Raw genomic sequence first — 22,056 nt, 5'->3', positions numbered from 1 at the left:
CTCGATCTCCTGACCTCATGATCTGCCTGCCTCGGCCTCCCAAAGTGCTGGGATTACAGGCGTGAGCCACCGCGCCCGGCCTTAAGAGCTTTTAAAACCATATGCATATACTCATACATGTATTTATTTTACTGAAATGGAATCATCAAGTACATATGTGTTGGTCACCTGTGTTTGTCCTTAATATATTTTAGACACCTTATCCATTAATAAATATGTATCTATAACATTATTTTAAATATGAAAAATATTATATGGATGTATTTAATTAAACTCTTATTGTTGGACACTTAGGTTCGCTATTTTTTTATGATAAACCCAGTTTAGATGATCTGCCTAGTAGTTTAATCTTTGCACACATGCTTAATAACTTCCTAAAGATAGAGTTATAAATTTGACACTGGTCACTGAACAAAATGTGCATTTTTAAGGCTTCTGAATATAGTGGACACTTGTGTTTCTTACATTTTAGCTGTGCAGTCTCAAATCTACCAATGAATTTAACTTCTTTTCAAGGGTGGAACGCTACTTCAGACTGCTTTCATGTCAAGATCTGCCTCATCTTCCAAAGTGGGAGTTCCCAGCATCAGGCTTGTGGGGGTGGAAGCTTAATCCGCCTCCTTCCAAAAACCGAAGTGAGTCACTACCAACTTTGTTTTTCCACCCTTGACTGGGTCCATACACATCCCTGCCTTTATTTTAAGGAGGTAGAATCCAGCCTAAAGTCTCCATTCATGTGGAATTGAGAAAGGGCATCTGTTCTGGGTCATTCTTACTTCCAGACTAGAATTTGTCTCAGCTCTTAAGACACAGCTATCTTAAGATAAGTTCTTAAGAGCTAACTTAAGAAATTTTAAAGTTTTACAGAAGTGGGTAAAATCTCTGCAAGTCTTTGAAGAGTATTAGCAATGAAAATGGTTGTTATTTTTTCAAAAAATAATAACATGAACTTGGAATGGATAGTTATTTTGGCCAGAAGATTAACATGGACTCTCTGACACCTGGGCAGATTCTCCATCTGATCTGTGCTCCTTCCCATTTGAACACTGGATACCTTTGAGAAACATTCTTGGAGCATGTAGAAAAGCCAGTACATGGGCGTGGACATACACATACCCCACCCTTACACTCTTCTTTTTGTTTCTTTTGCTATTGCTACTATCATACCACCACCACTGAAATCTAGCAATGGTTTTAAAATGTGTAATGTGGTCATTTTTGCTGGTCAGAGTACTTTCTAGGCTAAAAAGCAAAGGAAATATAAAGACAAATTTTCAACCACCTGCAGTGGTATATGCTGCTTTAAAGTTTATAAAGCAAGGCCGGGTGCTGTGGCTCATGCCTGTAATCCTAGCACTTTGGGAAGCCGAGGTGGGTGGATCACTTGAGCTCAGGAGTTTGAGACCAGCATGGGCAACATGGCAAAACCCTGTCTCTACAAAGAAAACAAAAATTAGCCAGGTGTGGTGGTGCCAGCTATTCGGGAGGCTGAGGTGAGAGTATCACTTAAGCCCAGGAGGTCGAGGCTGCAGTGAACCGTGTTCATTGCAAAGCGAGACCCTGTCTCATAAACAAACAAACAAAAACATTTATAAAGCCCCTTCACATATCCTGCAGGTGCTGTGCCCAGGGAACTCATTCTACTAAAATTGCTCTTAGTCTAAAGGGGAAGCAATGAGATGAGCTGATTACTCTCTGGGGTTAGGGAATCTATGTTTCTTGTTATGAAGCCCGGATAGTCTGCTATTAGAATGATGGACTGTTTGACTAGACCTACCTGACAGAGTAGAGGAAATATTTCCGATTTTCTCCTCTCCAGGAAGTAAGAATGATATAGAACAGATATCCTCCTGGGGAGAAGGAGACACACATTGTCACAAAAATCTAGGACAAAATGTTTCAGTAAAACTAGCTCCCACAGTAAGTTATCTTACATTCAGCCAATTAGGGATTAATTTTCTTTTTTTTTTTTTTTTTTTTTTTTTTTTTTTTTTTTTTTTTTTGAGACGGAGTCTTGCCCTGCCGTCCAGGCTGGAGTGCAGTGGCCAGATCTCAGCTCACTGCAAGCTCCGCCTCCCGGGTTTACGCCATTCTCCTGCCTCAGCCTCCCGAGTAGCTGGGCCTACAGGCGCCCGCCTCGTCGCCCGGCTAGTTTTTTGTATTTTAGTAGAGACGGGGTTTCACCGCATTAGCCAGGATGGTCTTGATCTCCTGACCTCGTGATCCGCCCGTCTCGGCCTCCCAAAGTGCTGGGATTACAGGCTTGAGCCACCGCGCCCGGCCTAATTTTCAAAAGATTCCAGATAAGCACGGGTAATTTGAACTTTGTAAAACATTGTTACAAACTCTTCAACGGTCCCTTCAGAGAGCTCTGTCTGCCCTTGAGTAGCTAGAAGCACGGCTTTGCTCAAGTCAAGAGCTGCTATCAGGACAGAAACATCTACTGCCGTCTAGAAGAGTAAAAAGTAGAGAAAATACTAGAAGTTCCACTGTAAAGTGGCCAGATTTTTAATGATTAAGGTACCAATAATAAGGAATATAACATGGTTCTTAATTAAGGAATATAACCAGACTGGGTTTCAAATTGTTTTTTTAGGGACTTGGACATAGATTCCTTTAAAAGCCTTATATTTAGTGGTTAGGTACCAGGTTCATCCTTAAAATCTACTAAAACTATATTGACTCTGAAATGGCACTTTCAATTTCCTTAAGATTCCCTCCTCATCCTACTCCCAGTGGAAACGTTCAATTTATTAGATAATTGGAAAATTGAGACTTGAGGCCTACTGAACCAAGGGGGAGTGAGTGGTGGGTAAAGGTGGGACCTTCTGGGTTTAGTAGCACTCAAATTAGCATAAGAATGTGGTACTTCTGGGAGATGACCCAGAAAATATGGCCATCAAAAGCAACAATGTTCATATGTCTGAGTCCTAAGTATTAAATCTATGGGTTAGTGACTGAAGGACTTAGGTTTCTTTCTAATTAAGTTAAATTCCATTAGATAAGATTGATAACTTGGACAAAATTTGCTTTTAAGATTTCGATGAAAGGGACTCTTGTACTACTGTTGCTCCTTATCCCATTCTGTCATCAGAACTTGTGCTGGGCATATAGCCAGTCTCTAGAAATACTTGCTTCATAAATTGAATATGAAGATTAACTAAGATGACTGGCACACCTTGGTGTAATGGGTCTTTGCAAAGATGAATTCTTCAAGGTGATGACAAGAGGTTTGTCTAAGATTTGAGAAGCACAGTGAGTGTGCCAATGGATTATTAATGAGCACTCACACTTTTAAAAGTAGAGAGTCAATCCACAGCAAAAACTTCAGCACTAATGAGATATAAGGACTTTGGGCATATTACCTAACCTCAATGTCGTTATCTATAAAATGTAAATAATAATAGCAACAACCGTCATATAGGGTTATTATGAGGATTAAATGAGACAATGCACATGGAGTAATTAGAAGAGTGCCTGGCAAGTAGGAATTAGAGGAATGACTATGCAGATGCATTTATCCAGATAAGCAGACCTCTAGGTAACTCCGAAAAAAATAGAAGGTCCTAGACATAAAGGGGCCATGGGACCCCTACAATGTATATGAATCTTAGCTGAATCATTGTGAACTAGATAAGGACCAGCTAAGATACCTGCCCCATTCCAGAAGGCTTGGCACTGTGTAAGATCCTGCTACTGTGTGGTGTGAGTCAAAAATATATCCTAAAATGACTTTTCCTAACAGCCCAGAGATATGTGGCCATGGAACAGAAAGTGGGCTGAATAATAAAAAAGTCATATTTCACAACCTATTTCGGCTATTATTATTAGGGAACCAAATGATATATCCAAATATCAAAGGAGAGAGTGGGGATAAGGCACAAAGGGGTTGAGAAGAATCTTGCTTTAGATACATTTTACTGTTCCAGTAGCCATGCCATAATTTCTAGAGGAGCCTGTGGGGAAAAATCTAATTGTGAGGAAGGTAGGGAACTTGTTTGACACCACTTGTGCATAACTTTTTTTTTTTTTTTTTGAGATGGAGTCTTGCTTGCTTTGTCACCCAGACTGGAGTGCAGTGGTGCGATCTCGGCTCACTGCAACCTCCGCTCCCCAGGTTCAGCTTCCCGAGTAGCTGTGATCACAGGTGTATGCCACCATGCCCAGCTAATTTTTTTGTGTGTGTGTATTTTAGTAGAGACAGGGTTTCACCATGTTGGCCAAGCTGCTCTCAAACTCCTGATTTCAGGTAATCCGCCCACCTCACCTCCCAGAGTGCTGGGATTACAGGTGTGAACCACTACACCTGGCCTTGTATAACATCTTATATAAGACTGAGAAAACATCAATTGTTCCACATGAAAAAAATGCAGGAAGTAGTTGTGCCTGCAAGTGAGGAGATGTAGGGTTATGAGCTTGTTTAACCTCTTAGGAGAAACAACTTTTCCTCAACCTTTTAGAACAATGCCTTGTACTTGATCACACCATCTTAGATTATGTGGTAAAACTATATTTCTTTAAAAGAATTCTAATATTCACATTTTCCTACCAATTCTAATCCTGGTCTTCTTTTCATTTATTTGAAAGCAGATCTGGCCGGATGTGGTGGCTGATGCCTGTAATCTCAGCACTTTGGGAGGCTGAGGCAAGTGGATCATGAGGTCAGGAGATCGAGACCAGCCTGGCCAAAATGGTGAAACCCCCATCTCTACTAAAAATACAAAAATTAGCCAGGCATGGTGGCGTGTGCCTGTAATCCCAGCTACTTGGGAGGCTAAGGTGAGAGAATTGCTTGAACCCAGGAGGCAGAGGTTGCAGTGAGCCGAGATCACGCCACTGCACTCCAGCCTGGGTGACAGAGCGAGATTCTGTCTCATAAAAAAAAAAAAGAAAGAAAAAGAAAGCCGACCAATTCTTGCTGTAACTTCTGAAAAAGAACACAGTGCTCTGGCAGCAACGATGATGACATTCTTCCAAGGGACAGGATAAGAAAGAGGCAAAACAGCTGCTGGAGGTGGATTTTTGGCATTAGGGAAGTATGAAATGTGAAAAATCACTATCACAGAAGATCATACTTGAAAAGGAGTTAAGAAAAACTCACAATTTAGAGCTACCTGTTTGTGTTAGTCTGTTTTTATACTGCTATGAAGATACTACCTGAGACTGGGTAATTTATAAAGAAAAGAGATTTAATTGACTCACAGTTTCAAATGTCTGGGGAGGCCTTAGGAAACTTACAATCACGGTGGAAGGTGAAGGGGAAGCAGGCACCTTCTTCACAAGACAGCAGGAGGGAGTGAGAGAGAAGCAAAGCAGGAAGAGCCCCTTATAAAACCATCAGATCTATGAGAACTCACTCACTATCGTAAGAACAGCATGGGGGAACCTCCCCCATGATCCAGTCACCTCTTACCAGGTCTCTCCCTCAACACCTGGGAATTACAATTCAAGATGAGAAGCCGGGCGTGCGCCTGTAATCCTAGCACTTTGGGAGGCCGAGGCAGGCAGACTGCCTGAGTTCAGGAGTTTGAGACCAGCCTGGGCAACATGGTGAAACCCTGTCTCTACTAAAATACAAACAACAACAACAAAAATTAGCCGGGTATGGCAGCATGTGCTTGTAGTCCCAGGTACTCGGGAGGCTGAGGCAGGAGAAGTGCTTGCATCCTGGAAGCAGAGGTTGCAGTGAGCCGAGATTGTGTCACTGCACTCCAGCCTGGCGACAGAGCGAGACTCTTATCTCAAAAAACAAAACAAAACAAAACAATTCAAGATGAGATTTGAGTGCGGACACAAAGCCTAACCATATCACTGTTTTACAGTGTAAACAGTCACCTAACTGTGTTAGATATGGCTTCTCAAATACATTTTCACTACCTTCTCTATATACTCCATCTCTACTCTACAGAATTATAGAAACTGGAAGGCTCAAAACTATATTTCCCACTTTTCACCATCCATAAAAGTCAATACTAGATTAACTGTAAATCTAAGTGAAACAATAACAGTTTCACAAGAAAACAGAAGAATACTCTTATGATTTTGGAGTCCACAAAGATTTCTTAAACTGGAGACACACAAAATAAATAAGCCATAAAGGAAAACATCTGATAAACTGAACTAATTATAAATTATGAATGTCTTCATCAAAATACATTATTAAAACAGTGAATAAAATAAGCCATAGAGTGGGCCGGGCGCGGTGGCTCTGTAATCCCAGCACTTTGGGAGGCCAAGGCGGGCGGATCACGAGGTCAGGAGATTGAGACCATCCTGGCTAACACGGTGAAACCCCGTCTCTACTGAAAATATAAAAAATTAGCTGGGCGTGGTGGCAGGCGCCTGTAGTCCCAGCTACTCGGGAGGCTGAGGCAGGAGAATGATGTGAACCCAGGAGGTGGACTTTTCAGTGAGCAGAGATCACGCCACTGCACTCCAGCCTGGGTGACAGAGCAAGACTCCATCTGAAAATAAAAAAAAAAAAAAAAAAAAAAAAAGCCATATAGTGGCAAAAGATATTCTCAATACATATACCCAACAAAGGACTCATGTCCAGAATAAAGGACTATAAAGAACAAGAAAAGGCAGACAAGCCCATAGAAAATCATACAAAATATATGAATAGGCATTTCATGGAAGAGGATACCCAAGTGACCAATAAACAATTAAAAAGGTATTTAATTTATTTGATATCAGAAAAATGAAAACAACAATGAGATTCAATACCCTGCATTAGTCTTTAAAGAGAATGGCTAAAATTTAAAAGATGGAAAAGACCATGAAGATGTGAAAAACTGTTGGGCAGATCTACTCAAGCTGAACCCCATGCATCAGAGAAATTAGACTTTTATATATCCAACTGAAATATACGTGTGTGTGTGTGTGTTCACCAACGTTCATAGTGGCACTAGTTGCAATAATCTCAAACTGGAAACAACCCAAATGTCCATCTGAGTTATATTCATACAATGGAATACTACACAGCAATGAAAATGAAGATACTATTACTATACACAACATGAATGAATCTCACAAATAGTTGAGTAGGAAAAACCAGTAATAAAATAATACACACTATATCATTCCATTTTGTCTAATGTTTAAAAATAGGCCAAATTGGTCTAGGGTATTAGAAGCCAAGATTACAGTCAATTTGAGGGAGGATAACACCTAGAAAAGATAATGAAGGGAGCTTCTGGTATAGTAGTAGTTTCTCCCTCCCAATCTGGGTGCTAGCTATATGTAGGTGTGTTTACTTTATGAAAATTCATCAAGCTCTCTGATTATAATTTGTACATTTTTCTGTCTGTATGCAATACTTCAAGAAAGATGGACTTATACTGAGTTAAAAACAAAGCTCAGTAACTATAATTCTAGGCTGAGCTGCTAATAGGATTTGTTATACAATTTAAATTGTGCCAATCAGATATGATGACATGAAATTTGAAAGGTAAAAGGAAGAGAGAGGCTATTTCCCCTGCCTATTAGCCTTCCTTCCTTCCTTCCTTCCTTTTTCTCTTTTTACCTTCCTCTTCCCCTCCCTGCTTCCCTCTCTCTCTATTTATTTATTTTTTGAGAAAGATTCTTGCTCTGTCCAGGCTGGAGTGCAGTGGCACAATCACAGCTCACTGCAGCTGAGACCTCCTGGGCTCAAGGATCCTTCCACCTCAGCGTCCCAAATGTTTGGGACTTCAGGCATGCACAAATATGTCTGGCTGCCTATTAGTTTTCACTGGTAGTTGTTGATGTACATGCAACATTAAATGTGATTTTTAGTGACCAGACTTTCTGTGCCTCTGTATTGCCACTAACTTCATCGGTGAGAAATGACTGTGATGTCAGCAGTGAACTCTGTAGCTTCCTGACCTCTAGATTGTAGCTGTATGGACTGAACTGCAAGCCCAAGAGCAGTCCTCTTAATGCTCTTACCATTAGAAGAGCTGGAAGAAGGCTTCTCCCTCAGCCTTCTTCCAGCCCTTCTAATGGTAAGAGCATATAATTTTTAAGCATATAATTCTTAGCATTCAGTACCTAGAGAAGTGTCTGTACTGAACCCCAACTGATATATCAGTTAATAACACAACTGATAGGTTATGTAGTAGGTTTATGGTTGGTTGTAAGAATCTTTGGGAAAGAAAATTACCATTGGCAATCCTACCACCTAGGATCATCATTATCATGGGAAAGTTCTGCTTCAGAGGCAACCTAAATCTATGTTGATGTCCTGAAAAGCCATTTACTTCAGAGGATATGCTGGTTTCTGCTGCCATTCAAAAATTATTCTTAAGGCATTCTTTGTTCTCCCTTCACTAGCTAAATAATGCCATGCTTTTAACTTTTCTTTATGTGTTCAGCAGCTTTTCCCTGTTGTGGATATTTGAAAAAAGTATTCATGTAAATACTGCCTATTCTGGTAGGATTAGCTGTCCCTTTCTTTTGGTTATACTCCCAAGTTTATACTTGCTTATCTAACCAAAGCCCTACATTGCTGACTCAAGTTTAGTTTATAGTCCAAGCCCAGTATCATGTTACTATTAGCCAAGATTTCCCATGGGTTGAGGCAGACTTGTAGAAGATTGAAAAATAAAACTTATTTGCCATAAGTAAGACTTTTTATCTGGCCTTCCAGTATAAAACATTCTCTAATATAACAGCTTATAAACAATGAGAATCAGAAGCCTAAAAAAATTAGTTAATAGCCAAAGAGAGACTGAATCATGGAATTGTACAGTTAGAATGGACCTTAGAAATAGTCTATATAGGCCAGATATAGTGGCTCATGCCTGTAATCCCAGCACTTTGGGAGGCCAAGGCAGGAGGATCTCTTGAGCCCCAGAGTTTGAGACCAGCCTGGCCAAATGGCGAGACCCCATCTCTACTAATTTTTTTTTAAAGTCTATATATACAACAGAACACCGAGCTCAGATATGTATGCAGGATTCCAGTCTGTACTGAATATTCTTCCAGTGTGAATACTCTTCCTACTCCTCAAGGTGTGTGGTCCTCAAACCAGCAGCATCAGCACTTACCTGGGCGCTTGTTAAAAAGCCAGAATCTCAGGCTCCAACACCCACTGAAGCAGAATCTGCATGATAACACCCCCATCCCTTCTTGATTTGTATGCATGTTGAAATTTGTGGAGCTAGAGACAAAAGCACCACAGGTGCATGTCTTACTATTTGAAGTCTCGCCTAATTATATTACATAGTAACCTGATCCCTTTTGGACAAGGCCTGTATTATTACAGGTCCTGGTCTAATAGAGTATTTGAATAGCCGGGTTAAAGAAAAAGAAAACTCTCTTTAATAATCTTCGGAAAAGAGGACATTTATTTGAGCTGTGCTAGTTTTAATGTACCTATTCAGATTTTAATCCATTAGAAAATTAATAGCCTATTTGGTAGTAGCATGTCCTGCAAAAATAAGTGCAATAAATTGAAAGTATTTAAATGGATATTTAAACTCTGCAGCCATCGGTGATTTAGTTTTCAATTACATAAAGGTAATTACACTAGAATCCACCTCATTCACCCTTCCGTGAGAAAATGCTGTAGTGTTGTAATCAGCCAATGCTTTCAGGCAATGACTGATCTCCACTCCTTTTTGGCTGGGACCTGAATTCATTTGCTTTAAGCAGTTTAGGGTGTATGCTAGGAATATAAATGATAGAAACACCCTTTGTGACCCTTTTTACAAATGAAGTTGCATCACTATGAAGCGTGTATGTGAGGCTACATGCCCAGACTCTCAGACTGGGAATAGCTGACACTGCATGCAGATTTGGCCTGCTAGGAGGGAAAGGCAGGTCGGTGGTTTAGGACAGTGCCCCAGCTAGGCTCTTCCCAGACCAGTGGTTCTTAAAGTGTGCCTGCAGAGGAGGCTTCAGGGATGCTGGTAATGTTCTATTTCTTGATCTGGGTGCTGGTTACATGGGTGTGTTCAGTTTAGGAAAAGCCACTAAGCTGTTCACTTACAATAAATCCACCTTTCTATATACATTTTTCAATAAAAAGTTGAAAAGTGCAGAAGGTTAGAGTGCATAAGAGCAGATTTCTGTCCTCCCATCAATCACAGGTAGGTGGTCTGTGTCTCCTACTTTGAGAAACACTGCCTAGAGCAATCTAAAAGGCTACGATCAGGGAAAATTGATGAACACACTTCATTAGCCCAGCATGTTCATTGAGATGGACAGGTAAAACCAAACAAATAATGCCTAATGCAGGGTATACTTGTTCTAGGTGTTACATAAATACATTCTTCTGGTTTTCATAACATCTTTGAGAGGATAATATTAACTAAATTTATGGATGAGGCAAATGGCACACATAGAAGAGGCAGAGCTGAGAGTCCGTGACAGGTCTATAGGACCAAAGTCTATTTTATTTTCACCATCGCTACTACTGGGCAGCTTGAAGGAGCAAATAAGTCACAAGGACAGACTGAGGGATTGAGAATGGACAGAGAAGAAACCTAGGCCTTTTTCCAACATAGTAGATAGTCTTGAAGAACAGATTGCAAATAGGCAACTCTGGTCTTTTCAGAATCCCTGGCAAGCAGATGGCAGTTTCTCAGAGGCAATGTCCTCTGGCCAAACCCATAAGACCTCCAAGCATCCGCAGAGTCCTGAAATCCAAGTATAATCGTGGGCAACATAATGGCATTTCAGTTCAACTACAGAACTCTTATATTATGGTGGTTCCATGAGATTTGAATACTGTGTTTTTACTGTACCTTTTCTATGCTTAGATACATTTAGATACACACATAATTACCATTGTATTACAATTACTTATAGTGTTCAGTACAGCAACATACTGTACAGGTTTGTAGCCTGGGAGCAATAGGCTATCCCACATAGCCTAGGTGTGTAGTAGGCTATACCATCTAGGTTTGTGTAATCACACTCTGTGATGTTCCTACAATGAAGAAATTACCTAATGACACTTTTTTCAGAATATATCCCTGTCATTAAGCAATGCATGACTGCATTCTGGACTATGACCCAAACATGACTGGACATCAGAATCACCTTGGGAAGGTTTCAAACATACAGATTTACAGGCTCCACACCAGAGATCTAAATTTAGTAGGTTTGGAACAAGGCCTGAAAAGTTCTTTACAAACCACCCCAGGTAATTCTGATGCCAAGCTTGGCTTGGGAAACACTACCCCAGCCACACTGACTCCATGAAAGAGTCAGACCTGGATTGACCTTGGTAGTAGTTCATCACAAGTCAAATGGAGGGAAGAAAAGGGCCCATTATAAGACACCCTCAAACTGAATAAATGTAACCGGATGTCAAGACAAAAAACAAAGCAGAATAAAAGAAAACTTGCTATCATAAGATGGAAACTTGTGACTAGTTTAGGCCTGCAAATAAAAGGCCTGCACTTGTGTCCCGTGCATTATATGTAACTTGTTTTCTTCCCTGCAGCCTGTTCACAAGGAAATCATAGCATCTAAAGTTTGTTTTTCTAAAAAGCATTATAAAATAAATCATAAACAATATAGCACTTTGATATCTTAGATCTCAAAATGAAATCCTTGGTCTAGGGTGTTTTTAGTTTAGAAGTTTGAGAATTTTGAAGACAGCAAATATGGACTTTGCAAAATCTAAGGAGACAATATTGCAAAGATAACAAGATCCAAGGGCACTCTCCCCCTTTCCCCATTAACCTGAACTGGTTTATTCTAGATTTAAACAATGAACTTTAATAACCTAGACTTCAATTTGACCCTAGTGTTCAGTGGTGAAAGTACATAGGTGATTATGTACAGTCAATAACTACCCTATCTCATCTGTCTAGTAGAATAAACAGCTAAAACTGGTAAGTTGATAAAGCATTTTTTTTTTTTGGAGAGTTAATAACTTACTCTAAAGTAGATTTTAATTACTAGGCCTTGCTAACAACTGACATATGAATTAATTACTTTAAATCACCACCAAGTTCAATCCCCATACAAGTTTCAAGGAGAACTGCACAGCACTCAAACATAAAGGAAATATTAATGACATAAATGATGGAACACAATCAAGTCTGTTATTCATCAGTATGAATGAAAACAAAATACAGTGAGCGATAAAGGCAGACTAGAACTAGAATAATTTGGGTTTACGAAAACCATCTCAAGCCCACACATGTTCCTGTCCAAAGTCCTTGTCTCATTTCAGGAAACAACACCATGCCTCATTTGTGAGATTAAAGTCCCATGTTTTCTTTCTTTCCACATGTGGAAGTGGGGTAAAGAGATGTTTTAGCCAAGAAATACATTCTAGACCCAAACACTAGAGATATGATCAATCTCCAGGAATTTTATAAAAAGGTAATGTCATATTTCTGGATAAAAGGGAAAAAATGAGCACAAAAAGGATAAATTAGACGATATATCCAGAGATTAAGGAAAACCTCTGTGTATCCTCAGTTTCCCAGCTTATTTAGATTTGTGTTTCTTGTCTTGGTGAAATACCTTTGAAGGGAAAGCATGCTTTTATCTGTGAATAGAGTTTATTAACTAGCTCTGGGAGAACAAACAATTTTGAATGTAAATTCTATTTTGAATTTTTTGACTTAAAAGAGTCATTGTAATCTGACATGTGACCTATAACTTATCCTTTTAGAAAATAAATTATAGATCTCACAGGAGAGGTATTTAACAACTCATATACCTTCACATTTACAATCAACTTATTTTTGACAAGGGTGCCAAGATAATCCAGTGAGGAAGAATTAGCCTTCTCAACAAGTGGTTCTGGATAATCGCATATCACATGCAAAAGAATGAAATTGGATCTTTACCTCACAAAAACATAAAAAATTAACACAAAAAAGATCAAAGACCTAAATGTAAGCACTAAAATGATAAAAATCTAGAAAATATAGACATAACTCTTTGTGACCTTGGATTGTGCAATGGTTTTTTGATATGAGATCAAACGCACAAGCAACAAAAGAAAACATACACATGTGACTTCATCAAAATGCAAAACTTTTATTCTTCAAATGACACCAGCAAGAAACCTACAGAATGGGAGGAAATAGTTGCAAATCACCTATCTAATATGGGATTTGTATCTAGAATAAATAAAAATAACTCTTAAAACTCGATAATGAAAAGACAAATAGCCCAAATTAAAAATGGGCCAAGGATCTGAATAGACATTTATATAAAGAAGAGACAACAAGCACATGAAAAGATGCTCCAAATCATTAGCTTTCAAGAAGATGCAAATCCAAATCACAGTGAGAAACTACTTCATACACACCAGGATGGCAAGAATCAAAAAAAACATAATAAGTGTTGGTGAGGGTGCGGAAAAATTAGAAACTTCATACATTGCTTGTGGGAATGTAAAATGGCACAGTCATTTTGGAAAGCAGTCTGGCAATTTCTCAAAAGTCTAAGCATAAAGTTATCATATGATTCAGTAATTCCTTTCTTAGATATATATATAACCTAAGAGAAATGAAGGCATACGTTCATGTAAAAACTTGCATATAAGTGTTCATAGCAGCATTATTCCTAACATCTAAAAAGTAGAAATGGCTCAAATGTCCATCAAGTGATGAATGGATAAATAAAATGTGTTATATTCATACAATGGAATATTATTCAGCAATAAAAAGGAAATATTGAGAAGGCTGCAACATGAATGAACCTTGAAAACATTATGCAAAGTGAAAGAAGACAGTTACAAAGGACATGATTCCATTTATATGTAATATCCAGAATAGGTAAACCTATAGAGACAGAAAATATGTTAGTGGCTGCCTAGGGCTGAGGTGGAGGTGTTGAGGGAAAATTGGGAATGGCTGCTAATAGGTACAGGGTTTCTTCTGGGGGTGATTCAAATGTTCTAAAATTGAGTGTAGAGATGATTGCACACATTTTGTGGATACACTAAAAACTACAGAGTTTTAGACTTTATTTTAGCTGAAAAAAAGTTTTTGAGACAGTGTCTCACTCTGTCACCCAGGCTGGAGTGCAGTGGCACAGTCTTGGCTCACTGCAACCTCTGCCTTCAAAATTCAAGCAATACTCCCACCTCAGCCTCCCAAGTAACTGGGATTACAGCTGCATGCCACCACACCCAGCTAATTTTTGTATTTTTTTGTAGAGATGGGGTTTTGTCATGTTGCCCAGTCTGGTCTCGAACTCCTGGGCTCAAGAGATCCACCCCTCCTCAACCTCCCAAAGTGCTGGGATTACAGGTGTGAGTCACCACACCCAGCCGAATTTTATGCTTTAAATGAGTAAATTGTATGATATATGGATGTATTTTAATAAACTTATTAAAAATTAGAAGAGACATTTATTATATCCACGTAGAAGTATTTAAGATCCAGCGCATGATTTTCTGATTTCTCTTTCTCTGCCAAGGAAATCATAGAAGCACATATTGATAAGAAGATGTCAAAAAAATCAAAGCAGCTGAAATATGGAGCCAACACATGGAAGAAAACTGTCCACGGATTCATCCAGACCCAGAGCTGACTTTGTGTAAAAGAGAAATAAAATTTTGTGTGTTTAAAAAACAAGAGACCGGGCGCGGTGGCTCAAGCCTGTAATCCCAGCACTTTGGGAGGCCGAGACGGGCGGATCACGAGGTCAGGAGATCGAGACCATCCTGGCTAACACGGTGAAACCCCGTCTCTACTAAAACTACAAAAAACTAGCCGGGCGACGTGGCGGCGCCTGTAGTCCCAGCTACCCGGGAGGCTGAGACAGGAGAATGGCGTGAACCCGGGAGGCGGAGCTTGCAGTGAGCTGAGATCCGGCCACAGCACTCCAGCCCGGGTGACAGAGCGAGACTCCGTCTCAAAAAAAAAAAAAAAAAAAAAAAAAAAAAACACCACATTTAAATGTTAGTTTGAAAGAGAATTGAGATAGTTCATCTAGTCCAGAGTTTTTCAACCCCTTAGGATGACTGATATTTTGAGTTGGATAATTCTCTGTTGTGGAGGGCTGTCCTAGGCATTGCAGGATATTTAGCAGCATCCCTGGATCCCCAGTTGTAACAACCAAAAACATCTCCAGACATTACTAAATGTGTACCACATGCCTGTTGAGAACCACTGAGCTGGCTGACCTTTCCTAAAGAGTGTTCCTTAGAACATTAGTTTTGCCTAATGCTGCCAAAGAAAAAGGTTCCACAGTTTAGTAAGTTTGGAAACAGGAAGTGAAATAAATTCTGCCTCTCCACACTCCTGCCCACATTCTATAAAAGCAGAAGCCCAGGAACGGAAAAGTGAGATGATTGCCTTGTGTCACTCAACCATTAACCTAATCAGAACTCTTGAGTCAGGAAATGGAGGCTTCTCGAGCCTAGATGAATGCTCTTTCCTGACTCTTTGGAAACTGAACCTCCCACCTCTCAAATCGATATCAACCAAATAAGGCTTCAAGATTTGTTGGTAGATTGTGAACTACTACTAGAAGGGCACTAGCATAGACTCTCCCAAGAGGATATCCCCCATTTTGAGATTCAGATGTAGCAGAAGGCTTGCCAAGGTGCAAATGGATGAGGACTGTGGGACAAGTCAGATGATCTAACAGCTGCCTCCCCTTCCCTTCACTGTGGTTTATGACCAAACATTTTCAGTGTCACCTGATTCTACTACCTTAATTGAGATCTAGGCTGGGTGTGGTGGCTCACACCTGTAATTCCAATACTTTGGGAGGCTGAGTTGGGAGGATCACTTGAGGCCACAAGTTCAAGACCAGCCTGGGCAACTTAGTGAGAACCCCCATGTCTCCAAAAAAAGAAAAAAAGAAAAAAGATCTATTAATGAAGAAATGAAGATACAGTGTGCAGATCTGTGGGACAAGTCTCAAATCTAGCAGTGGTCAGACTGAATGCATCAGTAACCATCTAGAACGTTGGAACTTCTGAAAAAGTGATGAATAACTGTCAAGCTCTAAAGGGATGTACTGAAGACATGTTTGATGTGTACTTAGCCGATGGGGCTTATACTCAAGGCTCAGCTGCGTACCTTGAATGTAACAATAGAATAAAAAATTCACAATTCTTTTAGAAAATTCAGCTTAAATATAAACATTAATAAAACAGGAAAACTGACTGTCTCAAATGACATGAAGTGATATCAAAAATTGGAAATCCAAAGAGGATTTTTAATGGATTGTTGTTTTTTACCATCTTCTAATACAGTTTGGACCTATGATGCCAAACAGACTTAGAATAACACTTTTTTTTTTTTTTTTTTTTTGGAGACGGAGTCTGGCTCTGTCGCCCAGGCTGGAGTGCAGTGGCGCAATCTCCGCTCACTGCAAGCTCCTCCGCCTCCCGGGTTAACGCCATTCTCCTGCCTCAGCCTCCCTACCGCCACCACGCCCGGCTAATTTTTTGTATTTTCAGTAGAGACGGGGTTTCACCGTGTTCGCCAGGATGGTCTCGATCTCCTGACCTCGTGATCCGCCCGCCTTGGCCTCCCAAAGTGCTGGGATTACAGGCGTGAGCCACTGCGCCCGGCCTAGAATAACACTTTTGAAGGGCTATTCTTCACAACAGGTAAATAGTACCTTGTAGGAGCCAGGCCTCTCCTTAACATTTGTGGGGCCAAGGGCAAGAGTACAAATGGAGGCCCATATTCCATGTGTCTAATGATATAAAAGTTATAAGTCAAACTGTTAAATAAAATATCTTCTATTTTCCTACCTTGATAACTCTATCTTCCAAAAGACCTGAAGGTCAGGTTTGAATGTGCAATGCTTGGATTCCTTGGAGTTCTGCACCAGGACGGCGAGGCATAGAGAGAGCTGGACTCCAACCTGAAACATTCCCCCTCTTCCCATCTTTGACTCTGAATGAGAAGGCCCTCTCATGCATGCATGTAGATGCCCCAGTTGACACATCAATACCCTGTGCATGCCTCTTCAAATAGGCTACCCTTGGCTACCACTCAGGCTGACCATATACACTAGTGGCATGGTTTGCCCTTGGGAGGATGGGCCTGGAAGTGGGCTTGGGGCATTTAAGCAAGGAATTCTGAGGTGGTCCAAGTTATCCAGAGTGTGGTCTAGAAGGGAGCAATGTCATAATGTGGTTCTGAGGGGACACATCCCCTGGGGTGCCACAGTCTCCTCACCCTATAGTGAGGGGTGCAGCCACAGAGGGTCAAAGCAGGGCCTTCTAAAAGCCTAAAGGCAGTACCAGCAGGAGCTGGTATGTGGAATGTGAGTATTAGCATAAGACATGGAATCCTGGCACACACCTCAGGCCTGCTTCAGCAGGAGGAAGGAGGCCGGATCAGACTTGTCCAGTCAGGGAAGATGGATCATGCTCACTCACCCTGAAGGGGTCACAGAAGTTTATCAATTCCTGGCAAAACAGAACAGCCCAATCTGGGAGAGGCTGCCCAGATCTGAGTGCCAGTTTAGTTAATGATTTAAAGGGGCATTTACCTTTTCACCCTATGGGGAAAGTATTTGGAAGATTCTGGTGTTATTCTGAACTTTCTGTTTGTGCTCCTCCTTATGACCCCTGCTCCCTCCTCCACTGTTCTCACAGTGCCAAGGGCCCATCAGTCCTCACTCGCTTGCCTTCCTCTCAGCCAGTAACCTCCATAAGGATTTCAGCAATAATCCTGATAGGTGCCCTCATGCACTTGGTTCTTCATCCATTCCTGTCTTCCAAATCTCTATCCCTCAGTGAAACCCACCATGTACTTTCTGTTTCTGCTCCCAAGCAAAAGATATTGCTGAAAACTAAATTAAAAATGTAAAAATCTGACCCAAGCCAGTATCAGCTCACTGGTCCCAGCTGAGCCTTTACTACTCCCAGGTAATTCTCCGATTTTTCAAAATTTCCTTCCTTCCACATTCCTCACTTTTCCTTTTCTAAATCCTTCCTGTTTCCCTCAAGCCCCAGTCCCACCTCTGCATGCAACTTTCTCCTTTTGCTTAATAGAAGAAATCAAGATTCTCCAATGTGAGTGTTCTCTCATTGCTTTTCTCAACTGAGAAATACTTAAAGATTATATCTCTTTTCTGTTTCATTTCAGAGAAGGAAGAGTAACTTCTCCTTTCCACAGTTTGTTTTCCTCTTGGGTCCTGCATCCTATGGACTCCTATTTCTTGTAAACATTGCACCATGCATGGCCCCTGCTCTTTTACCCCCACCCACCCCCAGTCTGTCAGCCCCATCCTGGCTCATTTCTATCCCTGATGAGCCTAGATGCCATTGTCTATCACTTTGAACATTCTTTTCACAAAATCATCCATCATTTCGCCCCCTTGATCCTTCTGCCCCATCGTCTCAGAAATCCCAAGTCTTGGATCAACCTACCACCCATTTTCTCAGCTCTTACCATTGGCAGCCCAAGTTTTTAAAGAAAATTATACACAATTATTTCTCTTCTACTTGAGCTCTGGGCTGTCAACCTGCGCCTTTACCCCCATCAACACGCACATACCTAGACAAACACGCACACACCCCACCTGGCTCTTTTGTCAGTAGAGTGGAAAGCAAATTAATGATTGTGGAGATTGACTGACATTGAGAGGGACCCAGGCTCTACATTACACAATTTAAATACTAGTGCCCATACCAATTTTGGTCTCTAACCTGTTAGACTCTCAGGTGATTATAATCCTTATACTGGTCTTTCTCTGCTTAATTCTCTTTCATAATTCCCTTGGTAATAACTCTAATCCTATGGAACTCTCAACCCCTACCCTTTTTTCTCTCCTCTTCTTTTCTTTATTTCTCCTTTTGCATTCACCAAATCTTGACCATGCCCTATATTCCTCTTTCTCTTCTACTCCAATCCAATCGATTCTCACATCCTATCGATTTTCCCTCCCAAACATCTCCTAAACCCACCCCCTCCTCTTCATTTTGTCATTTTCTTTTTCTTTTTTAAAAATTTCTATTTTGTAGAGACAGGGTCCCACTATGATGCCCAAGCTGGTCTTGAACTCCTGGCTTCAAGCAATCCTCCCACCTGGGCCTCCAAAGTCCTGGGATTCAGGTCACTTCATCATTTTCTTAACTCAGGCCTTCATCATCTCTGCCTGGCCTTGTTCAATTGTCTATTAAATGGAACTCCCTGATACTAGCTTCATCTTTCTGCAATTCATCCTCTATAGTCCTCTCAGAGTGATATTGCCTAGAAAAGGGAAGTAAAGGCTAGTTGGGGGTGAGAGAGTGGGAGGAAGGGAGGGTCAAAAGAGAGGAAGACCCAATATCTGGAAACTAAAGAGAAACACTGAGTGGCAAATAGAAACGTCTGCCATTTAAAGCTTCTTTTATGTCTCCTCATAAAATTGTTGGTCAAATCCACACTGCTCACCTCTGCTCTGTGGAGTTGATTTGCTTTTGGGGAAACACAATAAAGTACTAAGTCCTGCTATAAGACAGTGCACATGAAGCCAGCACCTGGCTTGCACATTCAATTTTTCTTCAGTCATTCATTCACTTGTTATTTAACAATATTTATTGAGTACCTATCAGGTGTCAGACACATGCTAGTGCTGGAGAATGAACACTGATTGAGACAGATATTCTTTTCTTAAAAGCATTAATAGTCAAGTGGAAAAACAAACAAAAAAGTTAGAATATGATAAGTGCTATGATATGAGAAGGTTATGGGTGCGCATAGTGGGGACAAATCAAAGTCAGAGGTAGGAGAGAGGTCAAGGAGGACTTAGGGAAGAGGTGGTGTTTAACTGGAGATCAGAGGATGTGCAGGAATTAGCCAGGTGTAGGGAAAAGTTGAAGAGAATCTTCTAGGAATGTGAGAAGTCCAGAGGCAACAGAGTATGGTGAACCCACGGAACTGAAAGAAAGGAAATTGTGGCAAATGAGGTGGGAAAGGTCATCTGTAAACAGATCTTAGCTTGTAAATCAAGTTTACAAGTTTAGACTTCATCCTAAAGGCAATGGGGAAGCTACAGATGGCTTTAAGCAGGTGAAAAACCTGTTCAGATTTATGATTTGGAAAGAACACATGACAGGATAATATGAGAAGTATTAATGGAATGTATTCTCTCCACTCATTTCTCTACTTGGGCTCTGGGCTGCCCATCTGCTCCTTGCCCCCCACCAACATACACATACATAGACAAACACGCACACACCCCACCTGACTCTTTTGCCAGGAGAGTGGAAAGCAAATTAATGATTGTGGAGATCGTCTGCTGCTGAGAGAAATCCAGACTCTACATTGCACAATTTAAATACAAAGGGCTCCGCACTTTAACTCAGAGATGAAACAATTAAAATGAAACCAACTCATACAAATGTGTAAATGTGAATTGGTTTTTCACCTCTATGCTGTGAGAGGAGAAGAAATGATCTGACATAAAGGCACATGTGCAGGGCAAAAGGAAGGAATGTTCCTGGACTGCTTCCGGCATTATGGGGGACATGGCTGCTCCTTTGTGAGATGAAGCTACATTGGACCTGCAGGACCACCCAGACAGCCCATCCCCACCCTTCAAAGCCAGCAAGATCCGGTACCCTAGACAGCACACTGGGGCCTGCCTATGCTGAGACAATAGGCAACAATGGCATTAGCGGCTCAGGCTAGCTTTAGAGTCACTCCAGAAATGACTAGATGGACAGCTCCCCCAGCCCCACCCGCTACTCACACATGGACCTCCATCTTCTTCCCCACTTCCCTTGGCTGGCCAGCCCCAGGAGCCCCAAGAGTAAGAGGCAAGAACAGGGGAAGGAAGGTGTGAAACTGAATTCTGAACTGAAGTATTTTTGGAATCTCAGTTGACAAATCACTGAATTCATTTAAGATAATCTAGATGAAGTTGTCCACCAGGAGGAAGGTTGGAGGTTCAGATTCCAAAATCAAACTCCAGGAAAAAACATTCCATGACTGCACACATGAGGGTTTATGGACTCTTGCATCTGTGAGACTTCTTGCTCATTACACTCACATGGCTACTGCATGGTGAATGGTTTGAGACGAAGACTGGAAACTGGGGTTTAGGTGAGACCTGATGAGAGTAGAGGGGAAGGAGACAAGAAAAAAGGTAGGAAAGGTATTCAGGTGGCAGGATCAAGAGTTCTTGGTGATGCAATTGGACATGAGGTATCATGAAGAGAGAGTAAGGAATGATACACAAATGACTAGCTGCAGCAATGAGTCCATGACAGTGCTTGCTACCTCCAGAGGGAACTCAGGAGGAGATACACAGATTTGAAGAGAAAATGAGTTCAGTTTGAGTTTAAGATGCCTGTGGAATTTATAGGGTCTGAAGCTCAAGAGAAGGGTTGGAGATGGAGAGAGCTATCTGGGAGCAGGTAGATGGTGCCATAGATACTCAGGAAAGAGAAAGTATCAAAAAGGAGGATATGTTAAATGCTGTCATCTGGTCAAATAAGGAGAGAACTGAAAAGTGCCCCTTGAATTTAGCTACACGGAGATCATGGGTTATTTTGGAGAGAGGAATTTTGGAGAGTGAGTGGGAGGTGAGGAAGTTAAAACAGTGAGTGGACAATTTTTCCAAGAAGTTTAGCTGGCAAGAGAAGAGAGGACGGTAGATGGAAGAGGATGTGGCTTTTTTAGTCTGAGAAGGGAAGAGCCAGTGGAGAGGAAGAGGTTGAATACAAAGGTAGGAGTATGAAGGAATAACTGAGAGAGTGAGGTCAATGAGAAGTCAGAGAGAGATGGAACCCAGAGCATCAGGCCAAGAGATTGGCCTTGGATGGAGGCAGGGGGAGTTTTTCTGTTATAATAAGAGGCAAGGTCAAAAAAATGTGTAAAGATGCAAGTAAGTTTAAAGGTCGTAGGCGGGTGTGGTGGCTCATGCCTGTAATGCCAGCACTTCAGGAGGCCGAGGCAGGTGGATTGCTTGAGCCCAGGAGTTTGAGACCAGCCTGGACAACATGGGAAACCCCATCTCTACAAAAAATTTGCCAGGCGTGGTGGCATGGGCCCGTAGTCCTAGCTACTCAGGAGGCTGAGGTGGGAGGATCACCTGAACCCGGGAGGTTGAGGCTGCAGTTAGCCATGATCACGCCACTGCACTCCAGCCTGGGCGACAGAGTAAGACCCTGTCTTACACACACACACAAAAGTG

The 22,056-nt window shown here is 41.2% G+C and overlaps 1 long non-coding RNA gene across 6 annotated transcripts in view; it reads right to left on the bottom strand.

Annotated features, from left to right (window-relative positions):
• The window catches only part of LOC108527134 (uncharacterized), a 111,416-nt gene that overhangs the window by 36,041 nt on the left and 53,319 nt on the right, over positions 1–22,056 (bottom strand). For 4 of the 6 annotated variants that reach the window (XR_001884701.1, XR_001884703.1, XR_001884702.1 and 1 more), the window contains one exon: positions 1,778–1,850. The exons of the other annotated variants lie outside the window; for them this stretch is intronic. This is a non-coding gene — a long non-coding RNA (uncharacterized LOC108527134). The remainder of the gene's footprint in view (positions 1–1,777; positions 1,851–22,056) is intronic. 6 annotated transcript variants of the gene reach the window in all.

Source organism: Rhinopithecus bieti, unplaced genomic scaffold (genome assembly GCF_001698545.2).
Source record: "Rhinopithecus bieti isolate Rb0 unplaced genomic scaffold, ASM169854v2 scaffold_3062, whole genome shotgun sequence".
NCBI lineage: Eukaryota > Metazoa > Chordata > Mammalia > Primates > Cercopithecidae > Rhinopithecus > Rhinopithecus bieti.
Note: the sequence above shows the minus strand (reverse complement) of the source record. Positions and strands in the feature narration are given on the sequence as shown.